This window comes from Mastigoproctus giganteus, chromosome 12 (assembly GCF_048544385.1).
Source record: "Mastigoproctus giganteus isolate SK-2022 chromosome 12, ASM4854438v1, whole genome shotgun sequence".
Classification (NCBI taxonomy): Eukaryota; Metazoa; Arthropoda; class Arachnida; order Uropygi; family Thelyphonidae; genus Mastigoproctus; species Mastigoproctus giganteus.
Genome location: NC_143586.1, coordinates 139127752 through 139144426, shown reverse-complemented (window position 1 = coordinate 139144426; position 16675 = coordinate 139127752). Strand labels below are relative to the sequence as shown.

Genomic DNA, 16675 nt, shown 5'->3' with positions numbered 1-16675 from the left:
CCTCCAATGAGAAATGAATGCAAAATGGTGTGCCTTCCAGCGTGCACGCAGATCCTGGCCAATGGCTGAGATTGAAGCCCTGAAACAGTCCTACAGAGAAACAAGGAATCAATACACCTCAATGATCAGGGAGAGGAAGAAAAAGTCACGAGAGCACCTTGTTACCACTGTGGGAAATGATGAACCCTGTGGGGTAGTCACTACAAACAAATGTAAAATGCCTGAATTTTACATATCAATCTGCCTGCATCCCTATACTTTTGTCCCTCTCCTGTATATTTTTTTTTGGGAAAAGATGTGTTTGGTCATTTTATTGCATTTGAAGAAACTGTAATTTTTGAAAACAGACCCTTAAGGCAAAACCCTAATCTGATAACTGTAGGGTGCACTGTACAATCAGTTCTTTTCGCAGAAATTGGGTTCATGAGTTCGGAGATTGTGAACCCTCACCCCGAACAAATATGAGTTTCGTTTTCACGCGGTTGCAACTTCCCTTCTGTTGCTGATTCGACCCCAGATACCAGTTTCTTTCGAAGAAATTAGATTCACGAGTCCGGAGATTGTGAACCCTCACCCCGAACAAATATGAGTTTCGTTTTCACACGGTTGCAACTTCCCTTCTGTTGCTGATTCGACCCCAGATACCAGTTTCTTTCGAAGAAATTAGATTCACGAGTCCGGAGATTGTGAACCCTCACCCTGAACAAATATGAACTTCGTTCTTGTACGGCTGTAACTCCCTCTCTCTGTTCTGGTCCCCAGTTATCAGCCCTGAAGATTAGCCTTCCCCACCAGATCAAGCACCGGACTGATGGAAGTGTATATGATAAGAGCCCTATATATTCAGGCAGAGAGAGAAGACGGAGAGAGGAGAAAAGACAGAGAGCAGAGAGAGAAATAAGTAAGGGAACGACGAAGGCAGAAACCACTGCCCTGAGTTTCCAGCTGAACCATAAGTTACAGTAGATTGAGTTATTTCTCATACTGGTAAGTTTTATTTTACTCTTACCCCTTTTAGTACATAAGCATTCCTCCTCAGTAATATAATGGTTGTTGTAATACACCATTGTCTGTAAATTAGAACTTAACCTGACTAGTTTACTCTTAATGTTGCTACACAAATTGTTATATACCTCTACACTCACCAGGACATGGAATGCGGGCTAGAGATGAGCTAACGACAGAAGAATCACACGAAGACCATATACATGTCAATAACTCACATCACTAGCTAGAGGCACATAAAGTGTCTTTCCATTGCTTATTAACGTAAAGATGTTCTGTGCTTATATATATATTTTTTTGTTTTAACTTGATAATAAATTATGTTTGAGTACCCCTGCCTCAGACCTATTCTCTTGCTGCATGGCAACCATAACATAAATTTTAGAATAAAAGAACTATTATTGCGGCACTTCAGAATCTAACTATAACAGATAGGGTCTTGTAGTGAAAAACACAATGCTGGTTGAAGCTGCAGGTTCTATTCTCTACGTGGCTGAATAGATCTTTTAGGACTCGAGACCATTGTCCTATTATAAAAGTCACTAGGCACTCACGTAAGTTCATTGGTGTTTTCGGGAACATGCTTCAATTAAGGTTTTTCAGTATCCAAATCATTCCTGATACTTAAACATATTGTGCAGTATTTCAGGTATGCAGAGCGATAAAGCCCAGACCGGCTTAGTAATGAAGACCATTCCCAAAGCCCCAAGCGTAACACAAACTCCCCAGGGATGAGGTCATCCCCACAACCAAGACACCACAGAACCAACCAACCAACGACAACATGGCAAGAATCCATAAGCAATATACTAAATACTATCTTCAAACCCGCACAACTGCCTTCCACGCATGAACAGATCTAGCTCTGTGAGGACAACGAACAATACCGGTCGGATCGGACTGAAGAACCTTTCACACACCTAGACTACAACCACACAGCCCAAAAAAATTAGAAACAAGAAGACACCAGCCTGGACCTTTTGGAGCCGGAAATCATAAAAAGAACCATTGAATATGCCCCAGAACTACTCCTGTACCTAATCAACCACTGCCTCCACCTGGGATGGTTCCCAACTGATTGGAGAACAGGCGTACGCCTAATCCTAAAAAATCCGACGAAGAAACAGGACCTATCTGACCATCCTGTAATCCTATTATCTGTCTTAAGCAAGAAAGTGGAATACCTTCTGTGACAAAGAATTGAGAACCACTATAACATAGTAACTTGCTTCAAACAATTAATTCAGCTTCAGATGAGACAAGTCCACCACTGAAGCCCTGAATAACATCATCACTACTGCAAACACCTGCAACCAAAAATATCTTTTACTCATCTCCATCGACATTGTTGGGGCGTTCGACACCTTATGGTGGCTGTGCATCCTAGGCAGGCTCAGAAAGGCAAACCTGCCCATAAACCTGTACAACTGTGTAAGGCAATATCTCTCAAATAGAAAAATCACAATCCAAGCACCTTTCTGTCAAATGACGTGCCAGGTACATAGAGGCTGTCTGCAGGGTTCTGTACTGGGCCCACTGCTCTGGAACTTAGTCATGAATGACTTCCTCCACCAGGATCTTGGATGCATAACCTCCCATGCCTACGCCGATGATTTTGTCATATTGCTGGCTGCAAACTCCAGAGCACAGCTGGAGGCATTGAGAAACAGGGCCCTCGTGAGCCCAAGTCACCATTCATATGCCAAAGGGACTGGCCATACCAAACTAACCCATAGAAATCAACCATGCCTTTGTGACTATGAATCTTGTTTGGGACAAGATTCATACAAACTAAATTCAACAATCTAAAATCAATTTCGCCCACCATTTTTGGCTTTCTTCTAGCACTTCCCCGCTATGCTATGTAATCACTTTTTTTATTTTTTATTTTTTTTAGGTCCTAGCCACTGAAATCTCAGGAAATTAGGTGGCAGGACCTGTTAGAGTAAATCTTAAATTACTGGGTATCTGGTCTGTCTCCACGGGGCGAAAGTGGGGCAACGTTGGGCCTCAGCAGCGGTCTGGTGGCTAAATAGCCAGAAGAACAATGGTACACGACACCACACACTTGAAGATCCATACACTTTTAAATCTCTGACTTTTCAGTAATCTGTATCACCACACAATGTAAACTACGCAGAGATGAGGGAAACCCCTGGTGCCATCTGACCCTAAATATGCTTTACACACTATTTGATTTTATGTATTGATAATGCTGTAATCCAGATAATTGTACAATCTTTTCTGTTCTGTTGCTGGTTTCACACCAGTCTATTCATTTTTTTGCTGTTTGTTTAATTATTCATTTCATTTTTATTTTATCTTTCATTTATAGTATTTATCATTTTAAACTATAAATTTAAACTTTAAAATTGTACCTTTTCCTTGCATTTACTATTAGTAGATGCAATTGAAAGTATGAGGGTGGGTCAGATATGCATGAAGACTTTTTTTTTTACCTGTTGCAAGACCTCTCTGAGGTAAGGAGCATGAAATGTATAACTTTTATCCTGTTCCCAACTAGACTGTAATTGCAATATCTATATGTTAATTCTTACGCTGTTTAAAATAAAACTGTATAAATTAGTATATGTAAAATTAAAATTCTAAAACCACATGTAATTAGTTCAGCTGTTAAACACCATGTTAAACCCCTGTTCAGCAGTGATTATGAAAGTAGACCAACGACACCACTGATGTTGCACATCCAGTGTGAGAAATGCCATAAACAAATATGGAGGAAACATATGTTCACACTGTGATGTAATATAATACAATATGATGGAAAGTCCCTATTAGTGAAAGAGAAGATGGGGATTAAAGTCTGTTGTTTGTTGTATCACTGGTTTATATTAATGATGATGTATAGTGGAGACCATTTCCATATGATTTAATCATTACAATACAACCTTGCTGTAAAGTGGGTGTGGGCAATGACTTTAACACCTGCATTGTAAACAAAGCACATTATAGCTAAAAATGAATTAAACTACTTGTTTTTCAAATTTTAATATATATACACAATGGAAAAAGATGATCTATTAAGCAAATGTTATGCAAATGTTTTTATATAAAAAAATGAAACTATATAAAAAAAATAAAAAAATTCATTTTGCCCGTCATGCTTTATTTTCTTTTAGTTTTACTGTTTTGCAGTCTATGGACAAAATGAGTTAAATGTTTTATTACTCCATGAAGTTTTCAACAAAGAACATTCTCTCTCTCAAACCAAACTGTCTTTAGTCTATTGGCCTCTTAGTATACTGGCAAGATACAGTGCAACCTCAATATGTAAGTGTAAAATGCACTGTTACTCTAGTTTTTTAATAGTGCTGTATACAAGTAGTAAAAATATTAAGCGGCAATGTTTTCATGTATTTAAAAAATAAAATTTCAAGCTGTAAATTTCTCATAATGATCCAGTACTTCCAAATGAGAAATGTTTACAGGGAATCCAATTTACAGTATAGTGCATAAATAGGAAACAAGTAACAACTCGGCCACATAATTTAACAGCTGTCATTGCTGAGTAGCCATGCCAGGATGCAAAAAAAAAAAAAAAAAAAATATATATATATATATATATATATTTGTATATATTTGTCTAGTCTAATAAAGGAGGTAGCACTCTCATATATTTTCTTCAAAATCATAATATGTGGGGTATCTATGCCTTGTCTTTCTAGTGTCCGAAACATTGCCTTATGCTGTATGGAGTCAAATGCCTTTTCATAATCCACAAATGCCAGCATAATGGTGTTTTATATTCATTTGCTTTCTCCATTAGCTGTGATATTACGTGAAGGTGATCCATAGTTGAGAATCCTGTCCTAAAGCCAGCTTGCTCTTTCGGTTGATTCTCGTCAAGTATTCTTTCTAATCTGTTAGTAATGACCCTTGTGAACAAGGGTCATTACTAACAGATGTGGGATAACAAGCTAATTGGTCTATAATTTCCAATTTCTGATTTATCTCCTTTCTTATGCAGCAAAACTATGATTGCATTTTTCCACTGCTTAGACGTCACACCTTTTCGGATGCACTTTGTGCAGAGACTTGCCAGTTTTTGTGTTATGTCTCTTCCTCCCAATTTTAACAACTCTACAGTAACTTCATCTTCCCCCTGGACTTTCTGATTCTTCATTTTCTTCAATGCATGTTCTACCTCATCAGGAAGAATATCGGGTATGTCGTATGTGTTGCTACTTTGCAATCCATCTTCCCCACTGCTGGCATCATTCCCTCGCTCCTTGTATAATTCTCTATAGTAGTCTTCTGCTATTTGAATTATCCCCTCTCTGCTGTTTATAAGTACACCATTGCTATTCTTCAGTTTCAGTATCATTTGTCTTTCTGTATTACTGCTCATGGCTGCTGATTTAAATCCTTTGTTTTCCCTTAATGCTTGTTCTACTTTTCTTGTGTTAAATCTTCTTATTTCCTCTCTTAGTCTCTTTTTAATGGCTTTGCATAACTCAGTATACTCAATTTTTTCCTTGTCAGTATTTATCTTGCTCTTCATTTTTCGCCTTCGGTTCATCATAACAAGTGTTTCTTGATTAATTTTTTCTTCTTTGGATTTCTTTTTCCCTATAGGTTTCTTGGGCTTTATCACTTTCAGAAAGTTGTAATATTCCTCGTTGATATCTTGGTTCTGAGCAGTCTGCAGAAGCTCAAACCTGTTCTTAAGTTCCAGTACATACTGCTTTTTCTCTGCTTCTGTTATTTCAAACACCTTTAGCATTAGCATTAGCATTAGTAGAGGCATTTGATGCAAGAAAGCAAGCTTATGCAGCATCAGCCAAAAAAAAAAAAAAAAAATAAAAAACCCACTTCCACTTCACCCCTCTGTTCTTCATTTGTATTATTTTTTTCATTTGTATTATTTGTATTGTATTACCTTTGTATTATTTACTCGAGTCAGTTTTTTCCTTTCCTTTCCTACATCTATATCAAGTGTACATCTTACCATTCTGTGATCACTTCCAACATTTACCTTATTCAGGACGGTAACATCATTCACAATATATCTTCTGTTAGTGAAGATGAAGTCGATTTCATTAGTTGTTAATCCATTTGGACTCTTCCATGTCCACTTTCTGTTCACCCTTTTCTTGAAAAAAGTGTTCATTACTGACAGTCCTTGAGATTCTGCAAATTCCACAAGTCTTTCACCTCTTTCATTTCTTTCACCAATTCCAAAATTTCCTATAGTTCCCCTTTCTGCACTGTTTTGTCTTTTTCCAACCTTAGCATTGAAGTCCCCCATAATAATAATAGTGTAGTGGGTTTTCTACTCATTTAGAAGACTCTCAATTTCAGTGTACATTTCTTCAACCTCTTCATCATCATGGCTCGATGTTGGTGCATAAATCATTATAACCTTTAGCTTGTATCTCTTAGAAATCTTGAGTATGAGCCTTGACACCCTTGGTGATGTGCTTTTGAATTCAATTTGTAACACTTACCCATTTTCCATAATCCACACATTTTTCATAATCCAGCATAATTGTGTAAATGTAATTAAATAAGTATGTTTTTGAAATAAAATACATTAAAAATAAATGTAGGTTCATTTTCATTTTCTAATTAGATAACAATTTCCAATAAAAAAGGTATTCTCTGTATAATGAAATTTCTCTATAACAAATTTCCTGCAGAAGAGAATAGAATACAGTAGCTCAGTGGTCCACACTTTAGGAAACTATTGCAGTAGTTGGCTCCACTCTGTAAAGTATAGAATTTGCTTCTTCTAGTATCAGTTGTGAAATTTGTATTTTGCCACGAACTGCACTTTATTTTATGTCCCTCTTGGGGAGTCATGATCAAGTTCATATTATATCCAAAACTGAAGTATAACCAGGCACACTTCAATCTTTATACAGTAAACCCCCGCTATTCGCGGTATCTGTATTCGCGTGTTCGCGGTCGCTGATTTAATATAAAATGAAACCTAAAACAATGTGAATTTTAAAGCACCGTGAACATTTTCTGCCATAAAAAAACATGGGCATAGCTAAAATTATCTTTCCCGGTCAAAACAGCGCTCAAGTGCGGGGAGAGGGGTGACAAAATCGCAAGCGTGGACGTTTCTCGCTAGTCCTTGTTCAGTGTGTGTTATGCACTTGCCATGGAAGGTTTCGTCATTTGCTTTTAATTTATATGTTTATAAATTGAATAAATTTATCAGTTTATAAATTGATATGCTTACAAAAGTGATAAATGTACCGTTTTGTAGTGTAAAACAGACTTTTTCGAGTGTGTTAACGGAAGAAAGTGACTTTATTGTGGACAAGTTCTTTTCTAACCCGTACAAAAATATGGCTACGAGGCTACAAGGGAAATGTGAAAAGGCACATTAGCAAATAAAATTGAGTTATTGGACAAAATTTCTAATGGTGAAAGTGTCTTTTCAGTGGCAAAACATTATAAAATCGAGTCAATCAAAAAATCAGAAGAAAAAATCTGCCGTAGTGTCCATGAAAACACGCTAATTGCTTCAAAAATTTGTTCTGTAACTTGTGATGTTAAATTAGAAAAAACGGAAAAAGCTTTAAATCTGTGGATAGAAGACCGAACTCAAAATAAAATTCCGTTAACTTCGCTCATCATGGCTGGATTAGTTTTTTAGCTATAGCAAAGGCACTGGTTTGAAAGATTTGTTTGAAATTTCTAATAAATATTACATTTAATATTAAATTGTTTCTTATTTTCATTTCGATGCCATATGCTTGCATTTCACTATGTACTGTCTATGTACATAGTCATATTATGAAGGTAAATATAATACATAAATCGACAAAATTTTAAACTAGTTTTTCTTATATATTTCATACTTTGGAACGGAACCCCTTTATTACTATGGGAGCCATAACTCAGTATTCGCGTTTTCGGTATTCGCGGCATTTCTCAGGAACGTAACCCCCGCGAATAGCGGGGGTTTACTGTACTGAGTTTTCAGTCTTCATACAGAAGTTGCACTGTATCTTGCTATCTTGCCAGTGTGCTTCAGAGGCCGTTGGTCTCAAGCCAGTTATGGTTGAGAAAGACAATATTCAATGTTGAAAGCTTCATAGTATACTTTTAGAATTTTAATTGTAACAAGTCTTTATTTTATTTACACAGATTTATCAGTTTTTAGAATTTTAATTGTAAATACAAAATCACCTCCCATTTCACCGATTCATTCCCTCCAGTAGTTTGTCTATTTCTTACTTGAATTTATTTAAGCTATCAACTTTGACAAAAACAAATTGAAGTTTGTTCCAGCAATCAACTACCCACTGGCTAAAGGCAAACTTCTGCTCATATGTTCTATAACTATTCTTCTTTAATTTGAATTTGTGCCCCATTATGTGTGTGTGTGGCCTGAGCAAGAGGAATACCATTAGCATTGAGCTTTTTCAATCCATTCAAAGGCTTAAACACCTGAATCAGATCATCCACAGGTGCCTAGTCTCCACACACTGCAATTTACAGAACTGAACCCTTTCTTGATAAGAGCACTCCTGTTTGCCTCACCAATCTCACTGCCCTTCTCTGTACTCATTTCAACAGTTTCACATCCTTCCTAAAATGAGGCTTCCAGACCTGTATGCTGTACTCAAGGTGTGGCCTGACCATTGCCTTATACAATGGTATAATCACCTTATCCCTGCTAGTAAAATTCCTGTATATCATTGACAAAACCCCATGAGCTGACCTGGCCGCCTGTCTGCATTGCTCAGAGAAAATGGAAGAAACCTGGGGCAAATGTGCACATTTGCCCCAGGTTTCCTCCATTTTACTCTGAGTGTAGTACCACACAATTGGTATGTTACTCTGGGGGTTACTGCTACCCATATGCAATACTCTGCATTTGTCAGTGTTAAATTTCAATTGCCATTTCTCAGCCTATCTCCTTAACTTTTTTAGATCCTGTTGCAATAGCATACTGTAATTAACAACCCTGCCAACCTTTGTATCATCTGCAGACTTGAACATTAAGCCTGATATGCCTTCATCAATATCATTGATAAATATAGAAAACAACAACGGGCCCCACACTGAACCCTGGGGGACACCACTAATAACATTAGTCCAAGAACAGCAATGTTAATTGATAACCCCTTTGTCTTCCTTTGCTGAATCATCCTTTATCCATAGCAGTAACTTTCCCTTAATTTTACATACATCGTACCCTTCCTCAGTCCTGGAACATAATGGATGTGTCATTGCAGACCCAACTGCAATAGCCACTGCTCTTGGGGAGACCTTTTCTACCATCTCTTCAACATCTTCATACTCCCCAGAATTCCTAGTCCTGAAAGTAAAAAATGAAAAATAGCCAATTAACTTCATATCTAAGGATTTCATTCCTTATAATGGGCCACAGCTCTAATACTTATGAAGGCAAGTGCTGTTGGACCAGATCTTATCCATTATGAAATGATTAAACATCTGTCAGAAAAATTCGTGGACCACCTGCTCATTCTGTATAATAGAATCTTCCTACAGGAGCAGTTTCTGGATTCCTGGCATAAGGCAATCATTCTTGCATTTCCCAAGCCAGAAAAAGATCTCAAATTCCCAACAAACTGGGTGCCTCCGTAGCGAGATGGGAAGGAGCAGCAGTGCGTAGCACACGCTTCTTGATTAGACCGGGGTTCGAGCCCATCACCACCAAATACGGAGGATGCAGAAAGGTCAGGGAATGACCACCGCATATCCCGGAGCAATATGGCCTTAGTTGCTAATGCTCCTAAAAAAAAAAAAAAAAAACCAAACCAAAAACATCCCAACAAACTATTGTCCTATTGCTCTGACTAGCTGTCTGTGCAAAATCTTGGAGAGAATGATCAATGCCCACCATATATAATATTTGGAGGCAAATGGGTACCCCTCTTGAGTGCTGTTATTTGTTATTTGTTATTTGGAGCATTAGCAACTAAGGCCATATTGCTCTGGGAATAATCGGTGGTCATTCCCTGACCTTTCCGTCATCTTCCGTATTTGGTGGTGACGGGCTCGAACCCCGGTCTAATCAAGAAGCGTGTGCTACGCACTGCTGCTCCTTCCCACCTGGCTACGGAGGCCTCTCGAGTGCAATGTGGCTTCCAAAGGAATTGGTCCCATTTTGGACCATTTAATTAGACTGGGAACATCCATCCTTGATGCTTTCCTAAAACAAGAACATCTAGTGTCTGTATTTTTTGATATGGCCCCATCTTAAAAGACTTGTATAACCTCAGAGGGCATCTACCTGTTTTTATAAAAAATATTTTAGCGGATTCGTCTTTCTAAGAGGAGGGGGTATCACAAGGATCTGTATTAAGTGTTACACTTTTCAGCATTGAAGTAAATGCTATCATGGAACAACTTCCTCCAGCTGTAAACAGTGCCGCTATGTTGATGACTCTGGCATATATTCTCAATCATGCAACATAAGGGTTATTAAAAGATAACTGCAACAAGCCCTTGATCGCCTTAATTCTTTTGCACTTGCTAATGGATTCAGGTTCTGCAAAAGGCCATTTGCATCTTTTTTGTCATAAGCATAATCTTCATTCTGAATCTGAATTGAGGCTTGGACAAAATGCTATTTCAGTAATGATAGATCCAAAATCCTTGGGACTCATATTTGATAAAAAGTTGGCCTTTTCTCGAACATATGTCAACTCTGTAGAAAGTGCTTGAACATTCTCCTTACTCTCTTCCCTACATTTTGGGGCGTGGACTGATGCACCTTACTACACATCTACCATGCACTTATGTGATCTAAACATGCCTCAGCCAGAAACAGTGTACTTTGATGGATGTACCCTATCTATCGTCAGGCTATCCACATTGCTACTGGAGCATTTCAAACATCTGTGCAAAGCCTCTATGTAGAAGCAAACGAACCACTGTTATTGCTCCAACATAAACAGTTATCTTTAAAGTACACTTTAAAACTAAAATCCCTGCCAGATCATCCTATATTGATATCTGTTTTTTAGCCACATTGAGAAAATTTGTCAATGTCCATCAGACTGCCAATCAGCCTTTCGGATGGTAAAGCTCTGAATATCTCAAGATACTCAGAGCTTTACCATCTCAAGATACTCAGAGTATCTCAAGATACTCGGAGCTTTACCATCACGGTAGACAAGGTTGCCCAATTATAAAAGCAAGCAACCCCTTCTCAGCAATTTCAAATGCAAAATCAGCAATTTCCATTAATAATCATTGCTTGTCAGTCCAATATACAAATTACAGGCAAATAATTGATAAAAAGATACTCCCAATGGCAGGATTCTTGGAATAGACAGGCAACAAATAAATTAAATCAGACAATGAATGTAATTAAACCATGGAAGTCTAGCCTGCACATGAATTGTAGTGAGCAAGTTGTTCTTGCTTGACTCCACTAGGACATAGTTACCTTACACATTCTTTCCTACTGAGGGCAGATGACCCTCTTATGTGTGCAGTTCTTGTGAAACTGTTTTAACTATAAAGCATGTTTTAATTGACTGCTAATTTTAACCATGCAGGAAACATGTTTTGCTGCTTTTACCCATCTGATTGAGCCATATACACTCAGTCAGATTTTTTTTTTTTTTTTTATGAGAACCCCAAACACGAGAGGTATTATAACCTATAGTACTTAGTACCGTGCTTGGGTTGGAGATTGAGAAGACAAAAGAAGATATTTGTTGACATTGGACTTGAACTTCTGTAGATTGTAATTTTCAGGAAATACGTATGAAGGAAGGTTGTTCCAGAAAACGGCAGTTGAATGAATAAATGAGGAAGATGAAAAGTTGGTTCTGTGGGTTTGAAATTTGACAGTAAATGGATGTTGGCTGGTGGCGGCACGTGTTCGGACTGTTTTGAAAGAGAGAGCGGGAATTATAGAAGCCAATTCAGAAGAACAGTGCCCATGGAAGTATCTGTAGAAGAGGCATGCAGCAGAAACAGTGCGTCTATGAGACAGCGAGTGGAGAGACTCTGTTAGAGATGAATCATTAATTAACCTAACTGCCCTCTTCTGAATGGAATCAAGAAGCCTGAGAGAGGTTTTGGGGGCACCACCCCAGATGTGGGAACAATATTCCATGGCAGGGCGGATTTGCGATTTATACAGAGTGAGCAGCTGTTTGGGAGAAAAGTAACACCGAGAGCGAAAGAGAAAACCAAGTTTTTTAGATGCAGAGGAAGCAATATTTGTAATGTGCTTGTGCCAAGAGAGATTAGAAGTCAGGGTAATCCCCAAAAGAGATATATCATTTTGCCTAGAAATCGGAGTGTCACTAAAGATAAGCATAGGAGCAGAAGAATCCTTTTTGCGAGATATAAGACAAGATTGAGTTTTAGAAGGGTTGAAATCAACTAAGTTGTCTTTGCCCCGCTGGAGAATTATCTGAAGATCGGGATTTAAGGAATTGGCAGCAGATTTTCGAGAACTTGAAGCTGATTGAGCTGGACAAGGTTTCTCAAAATGGAAAGTTGAATGCAATGTGCTATCATCGGCAAAACTATGGATAGGATTTCCAGTCAATGGAAGAAGGTCATTGATATACAAGAGGAAAAGAGTGGAGGAAAGAACTGAACCTTGGGGGACACCGGCATTAGTGGAGAAGTTAGAAGACAGAGAGCCATCTACCATCACCCTCAGTCAGCGATCAGAGAGAAAACTGGATAACCAATTACTAAAAACAGTTGGCAAACCATAAGATGGAAGCTTGTTTAGAAGACCTTTATGCCAAACACGATCAAAAGCCTTTGAGATGTCAAGAGCAACTACTTGTGTTTCACCGAACCTTTCCATTGAATTAGTCCATAAATGGGTAACATAAGCCAGAATATCACCAGTGGATCGACACTGACGGAATCCATACTGGCGATCGTTGATCAGACGGAAGGTTTCTAGGTAGTTTAAGACTTGGCGGTTAATTGATTTCTCCTTTACTTTAGAAAGAGTAGAAGTAATTGCAATGGGACGATAATTGGATGGGAGGGATTTGTCACCCTTTTTAGGAACTGGCTGGATATGAGCAAATTTCCAAGCAGAAGGAAAAACACCTTTGGAATAAGAAAGTGAAAAAAGGCGGCAAAGAATAGGAGTAAGTTCAGGAGCACAGGTTTTGAGAACAAGTGGAGAAATACCATCAGGACCTGGAGCTTTCTTAGCATCAAGATTCATCAAAATCCTTCTGATATCCTTTTGAAGGAAGACCACAGGAGGCATTGAATGGAGCGTGTTAGGAATGGTGGGAGGTGTTTTACCAAGATCATTAATACATGAGCTCAAAGAAAAATGGGATGCTAGCAGGTCAGCTTTATCCTTGGCTGAAGTGACAACAGAACCATCCGGTTTGGACAGAGGTGGGAGCAGAGATGGGCAAAAGTTGCGGCCAATAGCTTTGGCAAGAGACCAGAATGCTCGGCTACCATTAGGGCAAGAAGCAAGTTTTCTACTCTTAGCCTGTTCAAACTCTAGTTTGGACTGATTAATAACTGCTTTGCAATTGTTGCGAGCTTTGGTGTAGGCAGAAAATGAAACTGAAGAATTAGAAACAAGCCAATTACGATATGCAACATTCTTCTCTTGGACAGCCTTAGCACATTTATTGGAAAACCAAGGTTTAGATAAAGGACATGGAAGACTGCTACACATGTTGCACATGGAAGACTGCTACACAAATTGGAGCAGTGTGACATTGGAGGCAAATTGCTGCTATGGATAAAGGGGTGGTTGAGGGGGAGAAGACAGAGAGTGGTAATCAATGGACACTGCTCATCGTGGACTGATGTTATTAGTGGAGTCCCTCAGGGCTCAGTGTTGGGTCCATTATTGTTTTCTGTATTTATAAATGATATTGATGATGGTATATCGGGCTTAATGTCCAAGTTTGCAGACGATACAAAGGTTGGCAGGGTTGTCAAGGACACTACTGACACTATGCTGCTGCAACAGGATCTGGAAAGGTTGAGCAGATGGGCTGAGAGGTGGCAAATGAAGTTTAACATTGACAAATGTAAAGTACTACACATGGGAAACAGCAACCCCAGAGCAACGTATCAACTCTGTGGTACTACACTGACAGTGGTAGAGAATGAAAGGGACTTGGGGGTGGTTGTGCAGGCAGATATGAAGTTCTCTGAGCAGTGCAGACGGGCTGCAAGAGTAGCTCATGGAGTATTGTCAATGATATACAGGAATTTTTCCAGCAGGGATAAGGAGGTGATTATTCCATTGTATAAGGCAATGGTCAGGCCACACCTAGAGTACTGTATACAGGTCTGGAGGCCTCATTTCAAGAAGGATGTAGAGCTGCTGGAACGAGTACAGAGAAGGGCAACAAGATTAGTGAATGGAACAAAGGGGTGCTCTTACGAAGAAAGGCTTAAGTTTTGCAAATTACAGTGTCTGGAGACTAGGCACCAGCGAGGTGATCTGATAGAGGTGTATAAAGCCTTGAATGGTTTAAGCATGCTCAATGCTGATGGGATTCTTCCTCTACTTCAGAAAAATCACCTGAGAGGGCATAAATTCAAATTGAGGAAAGACAGATGTAGGATAGACGTGCGGAAATTTGCCTTTAGCCAGCGGGTGGTTGGTTGGTGGAAAAGACTTCCATCCCTTGTGGTGGAGGTTGATAGCCTAAATAAGTTTAAGGCTCAGCTGGACAGGTATTTTGAACGAACAGAGGGGTGAAGTGGAAGTGGGTTTTTTTTTTTTTTTTTTTTTGGCTGATGCTGCATAAGCTTGCTTTCTTGCATCAAATGCCTCTACTAATGCTAATGCTAATGCTAAAGGACGAGATTTTAAAGTGGAGTGTGGGATAAAGGATTCCATTCCTGCAAGAATAATTTCACTGACACGATCTGAGCAAACGTTGACATCAGAAGTTTTGAAACAGTAATCAGACCAAGGAAAAGAAGAAAAGAAGTCTCGCAGGTCATCCCATTTTTCATTCTTGTAATGCCAAACAATACGAGGTTGGGAATAGCCATGAGATAAAGGTTCCATTGGAGAAGAGGCAATCACCAAGTTGTGATCTGAAGTGCCTAAAGGACCTCTCACTTCAACCTTGTACTTAGAAGGGTTGTTTGTGAGAAAACGATCAAGCGTATTGGCTGTATGATTAGGATTGTCCGGTATTCTTGTAGGTAAATGAACAATCTGTGCTAGGTCATTAGTAATTGCAAAAGCCTCAGCATCTCGACCTGCTGGGTCGGTGTGACTAGAAAACGGAAGCCAGCTGGAGTTGTGAACGTTAAAATCACCAAGGAAAATTACCTCACTCTTAGGAAAGTTGGACTGGAGAAAGTCAAGTTGCAAAGAGAGGAAGTCAAAGAGCTCCAAGTGATTAGTGGAGTTGGGAGAACGGTAGAGACAACAGATGAATTTTACACGATGAATTTTATCAGATATTGACCACATTTCAGATGTTTTTAATTTTTACAAGGCATTAATACAAGGGGTTTCCGAAAAGTAAGTTAACACATTTTTTTTCTTAATAATGGTGAAAGGGAATGAGATGAAATGCAGTGGACAGATAGACCCTTTAGTAACATTCAAAAAGACTGCCAGTACAGTGTTGTGGTACTGTTGCCTCACAGCAGATTCCAGTTGCAAAATGGGGGCTACCATTCAAGTGTGGTCCAAAACAGGTGTTTGTGAAGTTATTTGCTTTTTACAAACAAAAGGGTCTTCACCAAGTGACATTCACCGTGAACTGGTTGCTGTGTATGGTGAAAAAGGTGATGACAAAGAAGAAAGTGTGTTTTTGGTGCAATGAATTTAAAGTGGGCCGTGTTGACCTTGAAGATTGACATTGGGTGGGCAGGCCTTCATCAAGCAAGACAGAAGACAACATTTTACGCATAAAGGGCATTGTTCTTGAAAACAGGCAAGTGAAACTGCGTGAAATTGCACAAATAGTGAACGTGAGTAAGTCGACTGTTCATGATGTCCTTGGTTTTCGAAAGGTGTGCTGCAATGAGGACAAAGCAAAATGCATGGGGATGTGTCTGGAGAACCTGTTGCGATACAGCAACGAAGGAGAGGATTTTTTCGCTTGTATAGTTACAGCAGACGAAACATGGGTCTATCACTTTACCCCAGAGAGCAAACAAGACTCCATGACCTGGAAACATCCACAATCTCCTGTGTGCAAAAAAATTCAAAACTGTTTCCAGTGTCCGAAAAGTCATGGCCACAGTGTTCTGGAATCACCAAGGCGTTCTTTTGGTGGATTTCTTGCTGAAGGGAGAAACAATCAATGCACAGATTTACTGTGCATTGATTGTTTGAAAAACTGAAGGCCAACATTCGATGCAAACGACCAGGACTCCTGACAAGCGGCGTGATTTTGTTGCACAACAACACAACTCCACACCACTTGTGAGTGGTTGTGCCGTAATCATTGGCTTGCTCAGCTCCGCATAGGACACTGTCATGTGACACACTCCTTTTTGCTGAAGGCTGATGACCCTCCTATGTGTGAGCAATGTGACACCATTTTATCCATCCAACACATTTTATGTGATTGTACCAGTTTTATAAATGCTCGTTTTACTGCTTTTACCCATCCAACTGAGCCATATACACTCAGTCATATTTTAAATGACAACGACAATGTGTCAGCAGTTTTTAAATTTTTAAAGTTGATCAATATATATACACTCATATGAAATATAC

General features: G+C 39.0%; 1 protein-coding gene across 1 annotated transcript in view; it reads left to right on the top strand.

Annotated features, from left to right (window-relative positions):
• The window catches only part of LOC150077456 (dynein axonemal intermediate chain 7-like), a 325962-nt gene that overhangs the window by 149845 nt on the left and 159442 nt on the right, over positions 1-16675 (top strand). The window lies entirely within an intron of this gene.